The following is a 17,832-nucleotide window of genomic DNA, read 5'->3' as shown; positions in this document are numbered from 1 at the left end:
TGAATCCATTACCCATAATCTCCCCTCTCATGAAGCAGAGGAGATTCATCAAGAATGTAGCAGTATTTTAAGGCATGCAAAACCACCTTGTCCTAACCTTTCTTCTAAAGAATTAATATCCATCCAAGAGCTTAATAATAACCTAGGTATCCTTATCCTTAAATTAGATAAAGGCAATGCCACTATCATCATGAATCATTTGGATTATGAATCTAAAAGCCTAGAAATTTTATCCTCCTCTTCTTATAAATTCCTCCCTAAAAACCCTATCAAGTTGATTACCTCTACAATCAATAAAGTAATATAATCTTCCTCTCTTCCCCCCTAAATCCAAAATCGTCTTATCCCCTCTCACCCTGTTACTTCTAGAATCTACTGGCAACCAAAAATTCATAAAATAGGAATCCCCCTTAGACCATATTTATCGCCATTGGGGCTCCTACTCATGCCCTCTCTTGATTTCTGGATAACAAGCTTCAACCCTTTGTGGGGCACTCTCCTTATTTTATTAAATACTCAGCCCATTTCATTCATAAAACCTCTCACCTTCATCTCGATCCTTGTGACATCATGGTCAACTTCGATATGGTATCTTTAATCACAAAAATCCTTGTGCTAGAAACCCTGGATTAAACTTCCAATCTAGTTGACCTTGAAACCCTTAACATCATAAAAATATTCCTTACCTTGAAATTATTTTCCTTCTGTGGCACTTGTTATGAATAGACTAAAGGTACCACAAAGGGATCATCACTACCACATGTGGTCGCAAACATCTTCACATAACACTTTAAAGTTAAAGCCATCAACTCCTGACACCTCAAGCCTAAATGTTGGAAGCGCTTCGTGGATGATACCTTTGTGATCTGGTCCCATGGGATTCCTACCCTTCATGATTTCTTAAACTACCCCAATTGCCTTCCCCCCACATCTAATTTACAATGGAATTAGAAGAAATTTTGTCCTTACCATTTTTGGATGTGTTAGTCTCATGTCATCTTGATGGTTCTCTATCCCATCAAGTGTTTTGCAAAAGGACCCATACTGACCAGTATCTTCATGCCCTCTTTCACATCATCCTACCCAAAAATCTATTGTCTTAAAAACTCTCTTTACTAGGATTATTCACATTTTTGATCCCCTTGTTTCTTTCTAAAGAAAATGTCATCTCATGAAATCACTTAAAATAAATGGTTATTCATTCAATCAAATTAATAAGGTGTTCCAAGCACATTCCAAGTTACTCAGTTCCTTAAGCCTCAACATCCTCCTTCCCCTCCCCCCAAAGCTATGGTTTCCCTTCCTTATATAAAAGGGACTGCTAGTCACATCCAAGAAACATATTAAAGCTCTCTTCAAACCTTGCAAAACATTAAAGCAATTAGTCGAATCTCCCAAAGACCAAGTTGATCCTTTGGAAAACCTAGGGGTATATAAAATTCCATGTTCTCATGGGAATTCATACATTTGACAAACCAATAGATCTGTAAAAACCTGGTTATAAGAACACATATTTGGTATGTTTCATAATCGGTTTTCCAAATCATCCATTGCTGAGCATTCCTTTAAAACTAAGCTGCTTATTTGCTTCGATTAAATGAAAATTCTTGCTTCCGCTCATTTCTACTTCACCTGAATCATTTGTGAGGCCCTTGAAATAGAAAAGCACCATAATAACTTTAATCGTGAAGAAAGCTAAAAGCTTAGCCACTCCTAAAAACCTCTTATTCATAACCTTGATCATTAATCACTTTCCCTTCCCCTTTGGTTTCCTTATTCTATTTTTTTTTTTTAATTTTATTTGGATTTTATATTTTCCTTTTAATATCATTAGTTTTATCAACTTTAACAATTATCCTCCTCCTCTCCCCTCCCCTTTTTCCTTGTTCTTCATTTATTTATCAACCCCTCCTCGTTCTATGTTCTAGTGTATGTTTATCCTCCTCATTCTGTTTTCATATTTTAACCCTCTACTTCTAATTTTATTTCTTGATTTTAATCTATCCTTTTTTTTCAATCATTAAATTAAATATATTATTTAATTCAAACTTTCCTTAACCTTTGAATGCCTCTAAAATTTTATAATCCTTCATATTTTATTTATTTTTTGATTATAAAAAAGATTTATTTATCTTCTATTTTCTAATTTATTATTCTTTAAGCTTAATTTAAAACTCATTTTCATTAATTAATTTTTCTAATTTCCTATTCTTTTTCCCAATTATTAATTTCTAATAAAAATGCATTTTAATTTATTAATTGCTCTTAGTAAAGTAACATATTTATTATTTATTTAGAATGTTTCTTTGACCTTTGAATCCTCTCATTAACCCTTTGACCTTTGAATTCTCTCATTAGTCGTTGAAATCTAATGTATTTTTAACACTTATTTAAAGTGGTATGCACTCTTTTCTATTCGGTTCTACTTCATTTGGTCCAAAGGGTGGATAGAGTGTCCACCCGAAACATTGAACACAATCCTCTCACCATGCATACAATAATGACCTCCAGAAATAACACTCCTACCATTACTATTATGATTATGGACTGTGGAAATCTACATGCTCTTTATTTTAGATTATTTGAATCATGACGTTGTAATGTAATATATTTTTTGGATATTTTTGTTTATTTGAATCTTGTTTTTTAACAATGTTAAATTTATATTATATTTATATTTATTTAATTTATTCTATTTTTTAAATGACTACAAAATTTAATTTTCTTGGTGAGAAAAAATCAAAATTATTAAAATTAAAATATTTTTTATGAATTTATAATGAAATAAAATTTTAAATGGTTTTTATTCAAATTTTAAATCACATTAAATATTAGACAATTTTTAGAGGGATTTAGGCTTCTTATAACTCTTTAGATTCTTATTTTGACCCTAACACTACTTGAATCATTGTCTTAACTTTAAGTGGTTGAGAAAAATGTTTGTTCTCCTCCTTACCCAGAGCTAATTCTCACATAAGACATGTTTCCTTCCTTTGATAAGGCTCAAAGGAAAAATGCTCCTTAGGATAGAAGTCCACTCAGGTGTGCCTCAAAATACTTAGACTAGATCACTCCAATGTGTTGTCAATTCCCCTTTAAAAGAAACTACTTATATTAATTACTAAAGAGAAAATTGAGGTCTTTAAAAAAAACTACTACTAAAGAGAAAATTGAGGTCTATATTCTTATTCCCCTTTAAAAAAAACTACTACTAAAGAGAAAATTGAGGTCTATATTCTTATTTTTGTTTTTATGGAGTTAGATATATATACTCACATCTATGTTGAGATAAATCTGAATAAGAGTCTTCTAAATAAAATACTTATAAAATGGAAAAATTTTCAATCCACTTAAAATTTAAATTATGAAAACACATAATTCCATACATGTCATTTGCTTAAGACATCTACAAATTACTAGTCCCCATGCCCATGCTCATCCTCTAGCAAAAAAAATAACAAACTCTTGTGAAAAAAAACAAAAACATTTTTTTTTAATAATGATGAGAATAAATAACAAAAAAACATAAAATCCTTTAAACACATTCATTCTTCTTTAAAAATTAATAAAAAGAAATTGAATATCAAGCTTTCCTCTTTAAATGCGATATTTTGGAAACTTCTTTAAAGAGAAAAAAATACTTTCATAAAACCGATTTTATGAAATTGAAATAAAAAATTAATTACTTTAATACCACCTTCTAATTTACAATTCTTTTATGTAAATCTTACTTGAATAAGGTGACAAGAAACCATTATTTTATGTAAATCCTATTTGAATAATGTGATGCGAGGCTGGTAAAAAACTATAAAAGAAAATATAAATAATTATTTTTTAAAGAATAAAAATAATATATATATTTTTTTCAACTTCAAAAGTTATACCCACTCCAATTCTTGTTTGGAGTGAAGGAAATACTTCAAATTTTGTCAATATGGACCATAGATTAGATTCGATTCGATTCAAAATAGATTTTGTTAATATGGACTACAGATAAGATTTGATTCGATTCAGAGAGGTGACAAAGACATAAAGATGAACGGAGGTAGGGCAGACATACAAGCCCTGCGAAATTTGCGCATCTCCTAAAGCCCTTTGCAATTATTGCATTGTCTTTAACCTGGCCATGGCAATTACCGAATTATTAAATACTTTTTCTTGCTTCAAACAATTTCGAGCTACCTTCACAAAATCATGGAGATAGAGATGGTACCATTAGTATCTCCTTTATTTCTCGACCGTGTCAATTACTTCATTGGAGGTACATGTGACAAGACATAAAGATGCTACAACTAACAACTCTTTTACTTTATCTTGTGGAATTGATGCATGTGTATAGGACCCACAATGTCAAACACAACCAATTTCGAAGTGTTTACCTTTTTTATTTTTTAGATTAATTTTTTTTTCAAAAATAAGGGATATTTACATTTTTTAAAATAAAACTTGTATAGATTTATTTTAAATATTAATTTAATATGAGTTTAGAGGGATTAAATTTTTTCACGTGTAATTTCTTTTCACTAAGAGGCACTTTACGGGCCCAGTTTGAAATAGATCTCAGATAAACATGTAAACGTAAACATTTAACATGTAATGTTTAACATTTAACTTTTTAATTTAATGTTGGCCCTATTTAGAAATTAATGTAATTATTATTATGTATAAATACAATATAAATTTAAAATATAAAGAGTTTTCTGAACACTATAAAAACATGTATAGTAAATAAATAAAAATATAAACAAACTCGAGGTATGGTAAATAAATAAAATCTCTTTTTATACTTACTCCAATATATAGTAAATAAATAAAAATATAAATAAATTAGAGGCATGGTAAATAAATAAAACCTCTTTTCATATTTAATCCATAAACCTCTTTATATTTAGGAAGACTCAAAAAAGAGGTTTTATTTGGGTGAAGCCTATGGGCCAAATACTATTTTAATACCATGGGCTAAATGTCAAATACCATATTTATAAAAAAGATATGGTAAATTAATAAAAATATAAATAAATGAGAGATATGGTAAATAAATAATATATATATATATATATATACTCCATAATTCACTTTATATTTACGAACACTCAAAAATGAGGTTTTATTTAGGTTTTATTTAGGTGAAGCTTATGGGCCAAATTATTATTAATACCATGAAAAAAACATTATTAACCCTAATATTAATATTAATAAAAATAAATATGGCACATGGTATTGAGCACAAATGATATTGACCCATGGTATTCAAGTGGAATGTAGCCTATTTAAAGGGGGAATTAAACCAACATAGATCCATCTTTATGCGGATCTACTAAGTGGCCAGAGGGATCAAATCTTTTTTCACTAAAATATCCTAATATACGAACTAGCGTAGAGTGAAAAAATATTTGATCCCTTTGGGCACTTGGTAGATCCAGACTAAAGATGGATCTATGCTGGTTTATGAGCACATGTTATTTAAATATTTTGTATTGTTTTTATTTTTATTTTTTTATTTTGGTAAATATAAGCAAAATTTTAACTTTGATAACCTACCCACAACGCTACACATCATAACGGCTGTAGAATAAGCTTCTTGGCTCAACAAGTGGAATGAACAAAAACTTGTTTTTGATAAAAATTTAACAAACTAATAAACCATTAGCATGTTTTTATTTCAGACCATTAACATGTTTTTTAAATCTTAAAAAAACTAACTCTTAACCAAATATAAACAATTTTAAATATGCTCTTATATTAAAAAAAAATATATAAAAAACCTTAATATATATTTTTTCAATCATTTTTAAATATAAACAATTTTAAATATGCTCTTATATTAAAAAATTAATATATATTTTTTCAATCATTTTTAAAAATTAATAATTTTTTATTTTGTTGCTGCGTTAAAAAAAATATGAACAAATTTGATAGCGGCATATCAAAGAAACCATATAAAAAATTCAAATACAATACCAATTGTAAATTTATTTATATTAAAAATAATAATGGTAAATTGATTTCTCAGTGCTCGTATGCCCATTTCTTTGCAATGTTTATAGTATTGATATAATATTAAAAGGTTTAGGTCGAGATGTATAATATAGTTTTTGAATTTACAAGTTTTTAAAAGAATTATGTACAAAATATGTTTTAAAGTATTTTTTTAATGCTAATTGAATGTTAAATATTTACTTATAAAAATGGAAAATTTCATATTTATTTTAATTTTAATTGAAGGTTAAATATTTAATATTTACTTATAAAAATTGAAAATTTCATATTTATTTAAATTTACGAATAGAGTACGTAGAACTTTATAGATTTTATTAACGAAGGAAATTGTTTTTAAAAAAAATATTCTTTAATAATATATTATACATCATAATTTTTCAATTATATATAATTTTAAAAATTGAAATATAAAGTATAAGGTAGTTTATTTTTTTTAAAATTAGCTTTTAAAATAATGAAAATTCTGATAAGATTATGATAAAATCTGATATCAATTTTTGAAAATCTGGGTTACAATTGTCAAACTTCAGGATTTTAGGTGCCCTAGGGGTTCTTGATGGTGCTAAATCTATTTCCACCATAAAAAAATGATTCAAACAATCCAACATTCTCATTTTTTGAAATTTTTACCGGATTTCGGTTTAGGTGCCCCAGGGTTTCGTTTTAGGTGCCCTAGGGGTTCTTGATGGTGCTGAATCTATTTCCACCATCAAAAAAATGATTCAAACAATCCAACATTCTAATTTTTTGAATTTTTTTTACTGGGGCAAGAAAACTGTCAGGTGAATTTGTGGCATCCGTAGACAACGCCTAAATTATACAGAGATAGTGGGTTGAATATGATACAATTTTAAAATTTGAACCATGTAGAGGTGGTTGAAGATTAAACTCTATCCTTAGTCATTATAGGTTTATTGCTTTTAAATTGAAGCTTTCTTCCTTCCTTTAATCATTCCTTGTTTCATCAGACAAATATGTATTTTTTTGTTTGTTTTTCAAGTTGTTTGAGATGATAGCTACAAGTTTGACTTTTGGCTTGAGAAACCACGACCCAGTGGCATCTAAGCTGTCAAAATCACTCAGGGATCACACCCAACCTGGGCCACAACAACCTTTAACATGATTGGATTTTTTCGCATGAAGTTTCGAACCAATGTCCTTCACATCATAGAGTGAATTAGTGTTACACCTCATCATTGTCTATTCTACACCCCGTGGACGTTTCATCATACAAATATGAATATAACTATCTAAAATCAATTTATTTAGAAGAACTTTTATACTTAAACAAATAGTGATTTTGTTGCTTTTTATATGTTTGGGATGATTAACCACATATGGGGTGAAAAACACTACAAATGAACCCTTGCCATCACCATGTTCAATAAAGGGGGGAGGTATGGGCATCATCCACCCCATTTGTCCTCGATATGATTTCCATAGCTAACCCATCATTAACGCACCTCATATCACTCATAATGGAAGAGGGTGATGGGAAAAGGATGCTTTTGTAAGATGGTTGTATCATTATGGCTCTTGGGATTTCATGTTATTTGAGATTCCTTGGCTCATACCACACAAAGTTAGTATTTTTCTATCTGAGTTCAATGATCCCCAAGAGTGTTTCCCATTAGCTCATGAAAATTTCTAATTTCTCCTAGGGAAAGGACCAAGGCCCCCTAGCATGGCCTCTCCCAACACTATAAATGTGGCTCTTGGCTCTATTTAAGTATCAAAATTTTTCTCTAATGAGGTGAGGGCGAACTAAGAGAGGACAAGCTCAAATTTCAATTCGTGCATGTTAGATATTCTTAGAGGCAATATTTCTCCATTATCTTTTAGTTTGGAATGTAGTTGTTTCATTTTAAGCATTCATATTGATGGTTGGCTCCCATTTCTTACTAGAGGAGCATGCTTCTATCTAAATTTTCCCCAACATTCTTGATGGTTTATTCTGGTTGGAGATTTGGTTGAGTAGGTGTTGGTTTATTCTAGTTCTCATAAGCTTTCACAGGTGTTGATGTTGGTTTCCTCTTTACCTTTGACTTCTACAAGCTCTGACTTTCCCGCACTACTTAACCCTCTTGCAGCTTCTCCTGATTAATATCCTTTGCATGTGCCTCTCTCTGCCTATGTAGTGCCTTCTCCCCCATTGCCTCCATCGTGCCTCGAAATCATGGTTGAAGTTGGTGAAGCTCATTGGGTCATGTGGAAGGCAGTGCTCGAGCTCATCACCATGTGCATTTTATAGATTGACGCTTCCACCTACATACTCCTACAGAAATTCAAGAAGAAACCCATCATGCAACTGAAGAGGTCATAACAGATACAAGGGATTTTACTAACACAAAGATATTGGTCTTTGCCATTGATTGGGTGCCTAAAACATGCCACACCAAAGGTAGGAAAACCCAATATCTCTACATAATTTAGCTCTTAACATATTAAAGCAGTCCTTGGCAATGTCCTCCTTGAGAGGAACAAAGGCATTCGCCTTCAAATGGATGACCTCTTGATTGAGCATAAGGATATGGAACTTCGGTTAGCTCACATAGAAGCCATATTGACTCGTGGTAAGGCCCAACTTTGCCAACACCTCGACGAACCCCATTAATGTTTCAACTTCCTCTTAATCCAATCTATATGACTCATATTTTTTGTTGTATGTTTGGTTTTCTTTGTGACTCCATGTTTCTATTATATAATTTATGTATACAATGGTTCATTTTTTATTTTAGGCATGTATATTGTATACACGGACTAATAACATTAGTAACATTGAATATGAAATTAATGGACCTTTACACTAATATAATATTATTAATGTATCTCACAAATTTCATAAATATAATATTTATTATATATTTTAGTTCATTTGAATTTTGAATAAATATTTTGATTCATTTGAATTATGTTGCAGTTTCTAGAATAATATTATATTTATTAAATTTGATTTTTTTATTACATATACAAAGAAAGAAGTGTATTAGACATTAACTTTTTTTTTTTTTTTGTGTGTAAAGACTAAGCTATTGTATTAAAAGAAGAAAACATATTTACAAAGAGGACTTAGCCTCTGAGGATGCATAAGGCCACCCTCTGTCAGAAGAACAAAGCAGGTGCGAGTGGCCACCTGAATTACAAAGAGAGATTCCATGGAATTGAACATAGGCGAAGCTGTTGCAGGTGGCCACTTGACTTACACAAGAGACCCCATCAAAAGAACAACAGTAAGTTGAGTTGGCTAACCATTGATTCATAGCTTGTGTCTTGTGGTTTGCTGCTGGTAGCATTGTAACGAAGGAGAGTAGAGAGACCATTATTTCCAGAGTTCTGGAGACACCACGAACTCTGAAAGGTCCCCTACCCAATAACAAAACCTGGGCGCCGCGGATAGAGAAGAATCCCCACCAAAACATGACCATCAAACAAGAGAAGAAGCAGGAATTAAGCCTTCGGAGGCTCACCTTGTGCATTATTATCGACTTCTGGCGGGAGAGGAAGCCAGTCAAACATGGTAGCATCTCCTATATCTTCCAGGCGAATTTCTGGTGGATGAACCGGCTGCGGGTGCGTGACCAGTCCAACAACAGGCGCCACAGGATTGATATCATCTGGAGGAGGATCTTCTGCATTACCAACCTCCGCAATCGCCTGGGCATTTCGAGTTTGAACTTGCTCCCCATCGTCCTCCTCCTGGCTAACAGTTTCCTCCTCTTCCTCCGTGGCAATCACTGTTATCATGAAAGAGACAAGCGATTGATTTCGCCTGCACCTGAAGGTGAAGCGGGAGGTATGAACCTGGCTTTCAGAAGGATCCGACTCCTCTGAGGGAGAAGAAGGAGGCGCAACTATGGCAAGCGGAGGAATTGCTCTGGCTTGAGCTTCCTGCCTTCTTCTTATCCCCCACACTCCTCCTCTTCTCGGGACTCCTCTTTGACGCGGGGCCATGAGCATGGGAGATCTCAAGCACTTAATACTGACAGACGAAGTGCCAGGACGTGACCCAGAACCAGTAATCCCTGAGAGGGGAGGCAAAGCCGTGACTCTTTCACACAGAAAATCCTTAAGAGAAGCCGAGACAGAATTATGGTACCTCACTTTCCCCTACACAGCCGAGAGCGAAGAGAGCGCACTCTGGACAGAGGTGAAACCTCTCTCACAAAGCCAGAATTGGGCACCTTTCCACCATTATCACCAGAATTCATAACAATACTCCACGCTTTCCAAACCTGGAGCCAATGCTCCATTAAATAGACATCCGCTTGGAACTGTCTGGAACCAGACAGAGCATCTCCCGTCGATTCAGAGTATAGGGCGCTTAAATTCGCCATGCTTAAACCCATCTCCCACATTCCTTTCCGTCTCCTCAGCATTTAAAGACTTTAATGCTTAGCAGAACCGTCCTGTAGCCACCGGATGATGCCAGCTGCCCGATGCAACTTGTTCAATCGATCCTCAAGCTGCCACCCGCATCCGGGTAAATTAGACATTAACTTTAACATTTAGCATTTTATTTAAAAAAATAAATATTTTTTAGTAAATATTTTAGATTATTTGAATTTTTATGTATTTGAATCCTTTTTTTTATATAATTACACACACACCAATGACTATTTTATATTAAATTAATTGGGTTGTAAGTCAATATCTTTACATTTAGAGTAATATCTTCACCTATCGTGTTCCAAAATTTCAAAACAAGACACCTTTCTTAACCTACCATCTATCAACTATAACTTTTACTAAACTTATTTTATAGAGTTTCCAGAAGACTCCTAGATACATGATGTACTTACAAAACATATATTAAGATATTTGGAAAAAGCTAAATGTTTTCATTCATTCATGCTTAAGAGTTGTCAACATGTTTAGCCTAGACAATTTTTGCTTGAGAAGGAGAAGCAACAACTATACTTCACTCCACAAGCCCTACATTATCCTCTCAAGCCATTTTTTCTCTCGGAGAATCATCCACTACTCCAAAGACTTCATTAAGAATTATAATAGTCATTGTTTCAACAGATGACTCAAAACTTCCCATTTTAACACTTGAACTATCCACTGCGACGTGCAACCATTCCACCTTTTCCTACAACAACTCGAGCTTCCAACTCACTAGGTAAAAATGCACTCTCACCTTAATGACCACCAATTCACCTTGCTTGGAGATGAGAGAAGTAAGAAAGGCCATTCTCATGAGCAATTATGACGACAAGTGAGTCTCGCCAACTTTCTTTAGGCTCATTGGACACTCCATTGATCTGCATATGACCTCTAGAGTATTACAATACATTAGTGAGTATTCCATCATGAGGAGTCTCCATTTATAATATTTGGTTCCATTTTCTCTCCATCCATCGGGTTCTAAAAAACATTCAATGCCTGAATCTTGTCTCTGTAATTGCCAGACAAGATAAGCCATGAGTTGATCATCCCTTCTATTATAGGATTCATGCACATTTAATGACCACTGAACTAGTGGATTGCAATCATGCTCATTCCTAAATTTTCCTATTAAAACATTGAAGATTGCCCACAACTTATCTAGAAGCATGGTGTTTTTCATCTTGGAAATCCATTTGTCATATCCACTAATGCCTCTCACCTTAGATGAAGGTCAGTGAAATCTTGGCATTAAGATTCTTTAATTAGTATGACCATTAATTGGCCTGACGCCCTTGGATTTACAATAAACTAGACTCCATATTCAAGGGATTCAGGGTATAAAAACCCAAGATTTATTGAGGATTATGATCATGGTATGAATTTTAATGTTGGAGCTCCTTTGTCCTTAATGATCAAACCTTGTTCAAGGGTGGCTCCTTGATTTTCCAATGAGTCTGCCATCAGATTATTCTTTTGATATGATAAAATCCCATGCTTTCAAATTTCTGGATTTGCAAGTTTATTTTGAATATCAACAGGGTAAGATTTTGTTTTAGTGTCTCTTAATTTTTTGAATTTGTTGGATGACAATCATGGAATCACCAAATACCACCAAGTGTCGAATTTTCCTTGATATTGCTATCTCCAAACCTTGCCATAATGCTAAGAATTATGCTTGATTATTAGTTGACCTCCGTAAGCCCCAGGAAAATTAAGTTTATATTTCTATAATGGGGTGAAGCATAACCCCTCCTACTCTTCACTCCCCATAATTTATATTATATTTTTATTAAATATTTTAGTTTATTTTAAATTTTAAATGATTATAAATCAAAGTAAAAATTATTAAAATTAAAATATTTCATATGAATTTTTAATGAAATAAAATTTTGGATGATTTTTACAAAATATAGATTGAAAGAAATTGCCATCTTTATAATAAGAAGGAAGTTAATGATGAAAATCACTTATCTTAAAATGTCTTACATGCATACACATTAAATCACAATTTTAAAAAAGATATTACAATAACAATCTTATTCACTTTTTAACTCATCAAAACTGTGTTGATTTAAGAACACTTCTTTTCTCAAGTTTTTTAGCGGAAAGTAATTTTTTAAAGAAAACCAAATAATTCTTACATTTTCTTAAAGTCTTGTAAACGAAATTTGATTTCAATGGACATTAATCATCATCATGATGAAATTTAATAGTCCTTTTTGTCTTCATCATACATTGGTTACATTCTAAATGCTTCAAAGCCTTTTATTATTCCTATTATATAGTTAAGCAAGTTAAGGAAAAGTTGATAGTGAAGACTACATTTTTAGAGATTAACTAAATGCATTCCTTAGATGAAAAAATCTATTCATTTGCCATTTAATTGGCATTGGCCTCCTACCTCAACTTTATAACAAAGATTTATCCATCTTAGATAAAGAAATGACAAATCTCTCTTTATTTTAAATGTTCAATTTTTATTATTCAATTTTTAAATCACATTGAGTATTTTATTATTCAATTCACAAATCACATTAACTATTAGACACTTTTTAAAAGAGGTCTAAGTTTCTTATAACTCTTTAAATTCCAAATATTTTGATTTTAACTATGTAAATCATTGTCTAAGACCCATATTTTAAAGTGATAGGATAAACTATTTGTTCTCCTCCTCACCCATGTATAATTTTCATACGTAACATGTTTTCTTATTGCTATAAGGCTAAGGGGAAAATGTTTTCTTAGCGGTCCATTCCAATGTTCCTTAAAATACCTAACTTAGATCACTCAATAAATTATCAATTCTCGTTGTTAATTTTTTATTAATTATTAAATTATGAAAACACATAGTGGGATATATCATCTTCTAAGACATCTACGAGTTACTTGTTCATGCCCATCTTTTTCCTTCCCTGGAAAAAGTAAGGCAAGCAAAATAAAAGCTCGATATTTTTACGATGATGATAGTAAATAACAAAATTCATAAACCTATGGAGACATTTATTCTTGCTTAGAGGTTACTATAAAAGACATGAATATCAAGTTTTAATTTTTGAAACTTCGTAAAACCAATTTTGTTACATTGAAATAAAAAATTATTACCTTTAACAATTAGTTTATGTGAAAGCGTCTTGAATAAGATGATAAGAGGTTAATAGAAAAACAGTGGTAAGGAAATAATTTATAATTAATTTTCAAAGAATAAAAAATATGATTGTATTTTTCTTTTTCCACTGCAAAAGTTATAATTATTTTTATTTTTTTTTGTGGTGAAAGAAATATTATAGATTTTTTTATATGGATTACAAACAAGTGCTATATAGTAGCTAGTACTTGCTATTTAGTTTAAACATAACTAAATTGATGTAAAAAAATAATAAATAATTAGAATTACATTTTGCAAAAAGATAAAGTGTAAAAGATATCATTTTGTATAAATATTTATAATGTTTTTTTATTAATAATATATTTATTTTTAAAATAATAAAAAGTAATTAAAAATAATTTTTTCAATTTCTGTAATTTATTCTAACTCAAATTTAATTAAATAATTTTTATATAGTTATATTTTTAAATTAATAAATCTTTTATATATGATTAAAACATCTTTTGAATGTAGAGATAAAATGTCTATTATTAAGTGATCTAAAAAATAATATTCTTTGATATCTAAATATCAAAAATATATTTTCACTTTTGAAAAAAATAAAAAAATAATATTTCTAATTATAAAATAAATTTAAATTAGAAATAAAATTTATCACTTAAAGACACATGCCTCCTTGGGTACCTATTCTCCCAAACAAGGCTATAAATTTCTCATGTCAAGAAAGGGGTGGGGGAATCCGGAATGGTGGGTGAGTCTCATTTGGAAGCTTAAATGCCCAACAAAAGCGTTTTTCTGGTGCATACTAAGAAATAAAGTGCCAACTTGGGACATTTTATAGAGGAGATACAAGTCGGGCCCAGGAAGGTGTGCCTTATGTAAAAATGATATAGAAATGATTCACCATCTCTTCCTAAAATTCCTATTCACAAAGGAGGTGTGGATGGAAGCAGGGAGGCTGATTCAGACGAGGATGACCTGGGAAGGGGAAACCCTAACAAAAGTATGGAATCAATGGTGGAAGGATTATCCAGAAGGAAATTTGCGAAATCTCCCTCTAATCATAGCCTGGGGTATCCCCCAACAACAATATTTTCAAAGACTTTCAAAGACCAAACTCCCTTAGCATGTCACATTGGTGTAGAATGCACTGTAATTTATGCAAGTATTCCTGAGCCAACTCGGGATGCAAATCCAAGAATCCTAAGAGAGGAACAAATTAGAGAAGGAACTCCATGGGCCTATTTTGATGGGGCCTCTAACCAAAACAATAAATGTGGGGAAGGATTGTTGATACACCTAAATGACCACAGAATTCTTAAAGCCTCTGTTGGATTGAGGAATGGAACCAACAATTACAAAACTTCTTGCTTTAAAACTACTCCTTTGTTGGCTTACTCACCTGGGAATTCACTGGGTTCAGATCTTTGGGGATTCAATGAATATTATCAAATGGTTTAATGGCTATAGACGATGCCAAAATTATATTCTATATTCTTCGTTAGAAGAAGCAAAATATTTAAAACATTCTTTTAATGATATCACAATATGTCATATTTACATGGAACACAATAGTGCAACAGATTATAAAGCGGGTCTACAAGAGGATCTGGATAGTTGGAGGATAGAGGAAGCCAAGCTAGATGAGATCCGTGTGTCAGATTATAAAGCGGGTCTACAAGAGGATCTGGATAGTTGGAGGATAGAGGAAGCCAAGCTAGATGAGATCTGTGTGTCAGATGAACCACCATTTTGAGAATCTTGCCAAACAGTCTCTTGGCCTTGGCCTATGATGCTTTTTCCTTAATGTTTTAATTATTAGTTCTTAGATTTAATGCGCAACAAAAACTTATTTTCATGTTAATTTCGGTCCTTGAAAACAGATAACATTTTGGGTGAAATACTTTTGTCAAACTGAAAGCTGACCATTCCTGTTTGGGCTATTTTCCTCTATGAGGAGGCCAAGAGTGGCTCAGAGTTTCTTTTTGGTTTTTTTTTTTGGGTTATATACTAAAAGCTGACTAATATCCTGTTTCGGTTGTTTTCATGTTTGAGGAGGTCCGGGATAATGAATTCAACAATCTTGTTTTAGCAAAATTGAGATGGTAGAGTAAGAGGGTACTCAAGCTTATCATTTATGCTTTGAACAAAAGTCATACAGTTTACTGAATGCTTAAATGCATATATACTCTGTAACTTTTTATTGTCTTAATAAAAAGTTCGATTTTTTCTTTGGAAAAAAAAAATTATCACTTAACAATTTGTCATTATACTCCAAATATAAAAGGAAATAATTTTTAAAAATATATTATTAATAATTTATTTATAAATAATAAAAAATTATAAAAATAATTTTTTCTGTGTATGACTAAGCAGAAACATGCATTGGTAAGTGTAAATAAGAGGCTAAAAATGAACATATGCGACACTCTTATTTTAGGAGGCCGGAGGAAGGTGGAAAGGAAGAAAAGAAGGAAGGGGTAACTAAGTAATTTTAGTTGGTCTCAATGGTGGTTTTCTTCACTGTTCTAGGTTGTTGCTTTATGTCACTTATTTTTTTTGTTGCACTAACTTCAACTAGTATGATTGAACACTCTAGAGCATATATAACATGTAATTTTATTTTTTAATAAAATTACCATTTTTCCTTGGGGAAAAAAGTGTGTAAAAACTAAATATTACAGTTCTAAAAAAATTATGAAAATATGTTTAAAAGTGTGTAAACTATTAGATTTAAAATACAAAATGCATCTTTTCACTTACATATGTTGTAAAAGATATTTGAAAAACACTTTCCATTGTAAGATTTGAAATCCAAACATTTTGTAAAAAAATTTCAAAATATACTAAACCTCATTGTTTTTAGAAAATGTAACAAACAAAAAATAAGTAAAACAATAATACTAATGAAAAACACATTTATAAAATATATGTTAGTATATTAATTTTCCATTATTCTAATTTTTATTTCTTTAGAATTTTATTTAAAAAATTAAAATGATACCAGTTTTGAAGCTACTTGATTTTAGTATTATTATGGTAAAAGGCTAATCAAGGGTCATGCAAACAAACTAATCCATTTATGTGGGAGGCAGTGCACAATCATGCATTTTCAAATATGTAAAAAATTATGGTAGAAAGCTAATCAACAATCATGCACAAAGCTAATCCACTCATGTGTTGGACATTGCACAAACATGCATTTTCAAATAGATAAGACTCTCAATACAAAATAAAAATTTAAGATAATACCAATTTCAATTTTATGTTGTTTCAGTATTATTATGGTAAAAATATAATATGTAGAAAAGGTAATATGAATTTGAAGTTTGTGTTGTTTCTTTATTAACATGGTAAAAAGCTAATATCTAAAAAATTAGATAATTTGCAACTCTAAAAATTTGAAAAAACAATTTTGTATCTCTTTCAATATTATTATTGTAAAAATCTAATCAAAGTTCATGAACAAAAACTAACAACGTGTTTAAAACTTCTATATCGTTAAACTTAAATACAAAATTCTTCTCTTAGCTCTTTTGTAATTTGTAAAAAAATATTTTAAAATAAGCTTAGATTTTAAAATTTAAAAGACAAAACACACTTAACAAAAAAAAAAAAAAAAAACACTTTCTAGGAAATCATAAATTTCACTATTTTGAGAAAATGTCTATTTCTTGAAACCTAATTGAAAAAGCCAACTAAAATCCCATCACATTGTGGCTGCTCTTTTATAAAAAAATGTGTTGAAAACTATAATTTACATAAAAACTTGTTAACTACCTCAATTAAAAAAAAAATACAGTTAGCTAAAAACAACTTTGTTTCTCTCAGATACAAACCATAACATCAATCAAATATTAAGCTTTCACGGTTTCTAAATACATAATATGCTTACTGTGAAATTGAAAATAAAACTCATCACCATATAAAATGAATAATTACTATTGACTAAAAGCAATGACAAGCAAGAATACACGTTCTCATCAAAATCATTTATTCCATCCAAAAACTGTCTTTAAAACAAAGTTACTCTTCATCCATTATTTAAATGACAATTTTTATGAGTAATAATGACTAAATTTCTACAATATTTTTACAAAAATTTCACTTATTAATGGGATTTAGGCAACACAATAGTGGTTGGGCACAAGTGCCAAGAAAATAATGATTAATTGTAATCGGCAATTTAAGAATAATCAAATTAAATAAACAAAAAATGCAAAGATTGTCAACTTCAACTTCAGAAGTTGTCATTTTCCAAATCTATAATATTTGAATGCTTGGAATAATGGCAATAGGTCTTTAAAATTTGAAGTAGAATGAAGAATTAGATGTGT

Source organism: Pinus tabuliformis, chromosome 1_1 (genome assembly GCF_031772625.1).
Source record: "Pinus tabuliformis cultivar Carrire ecotype Pingquan chromosome 1_1, CPIR1, whole genome shotgun sequence".
Taxonomy (NCBI): domain Eukaryota; kingdom Viridiplantae; phylum Streptophyta; class Pinopsida; order Pinales; family Pinaceae; genus Pinus; species Pinus tabuliformis.
This window is presented reverse-complemented; position numbering follows the sequence as displayed.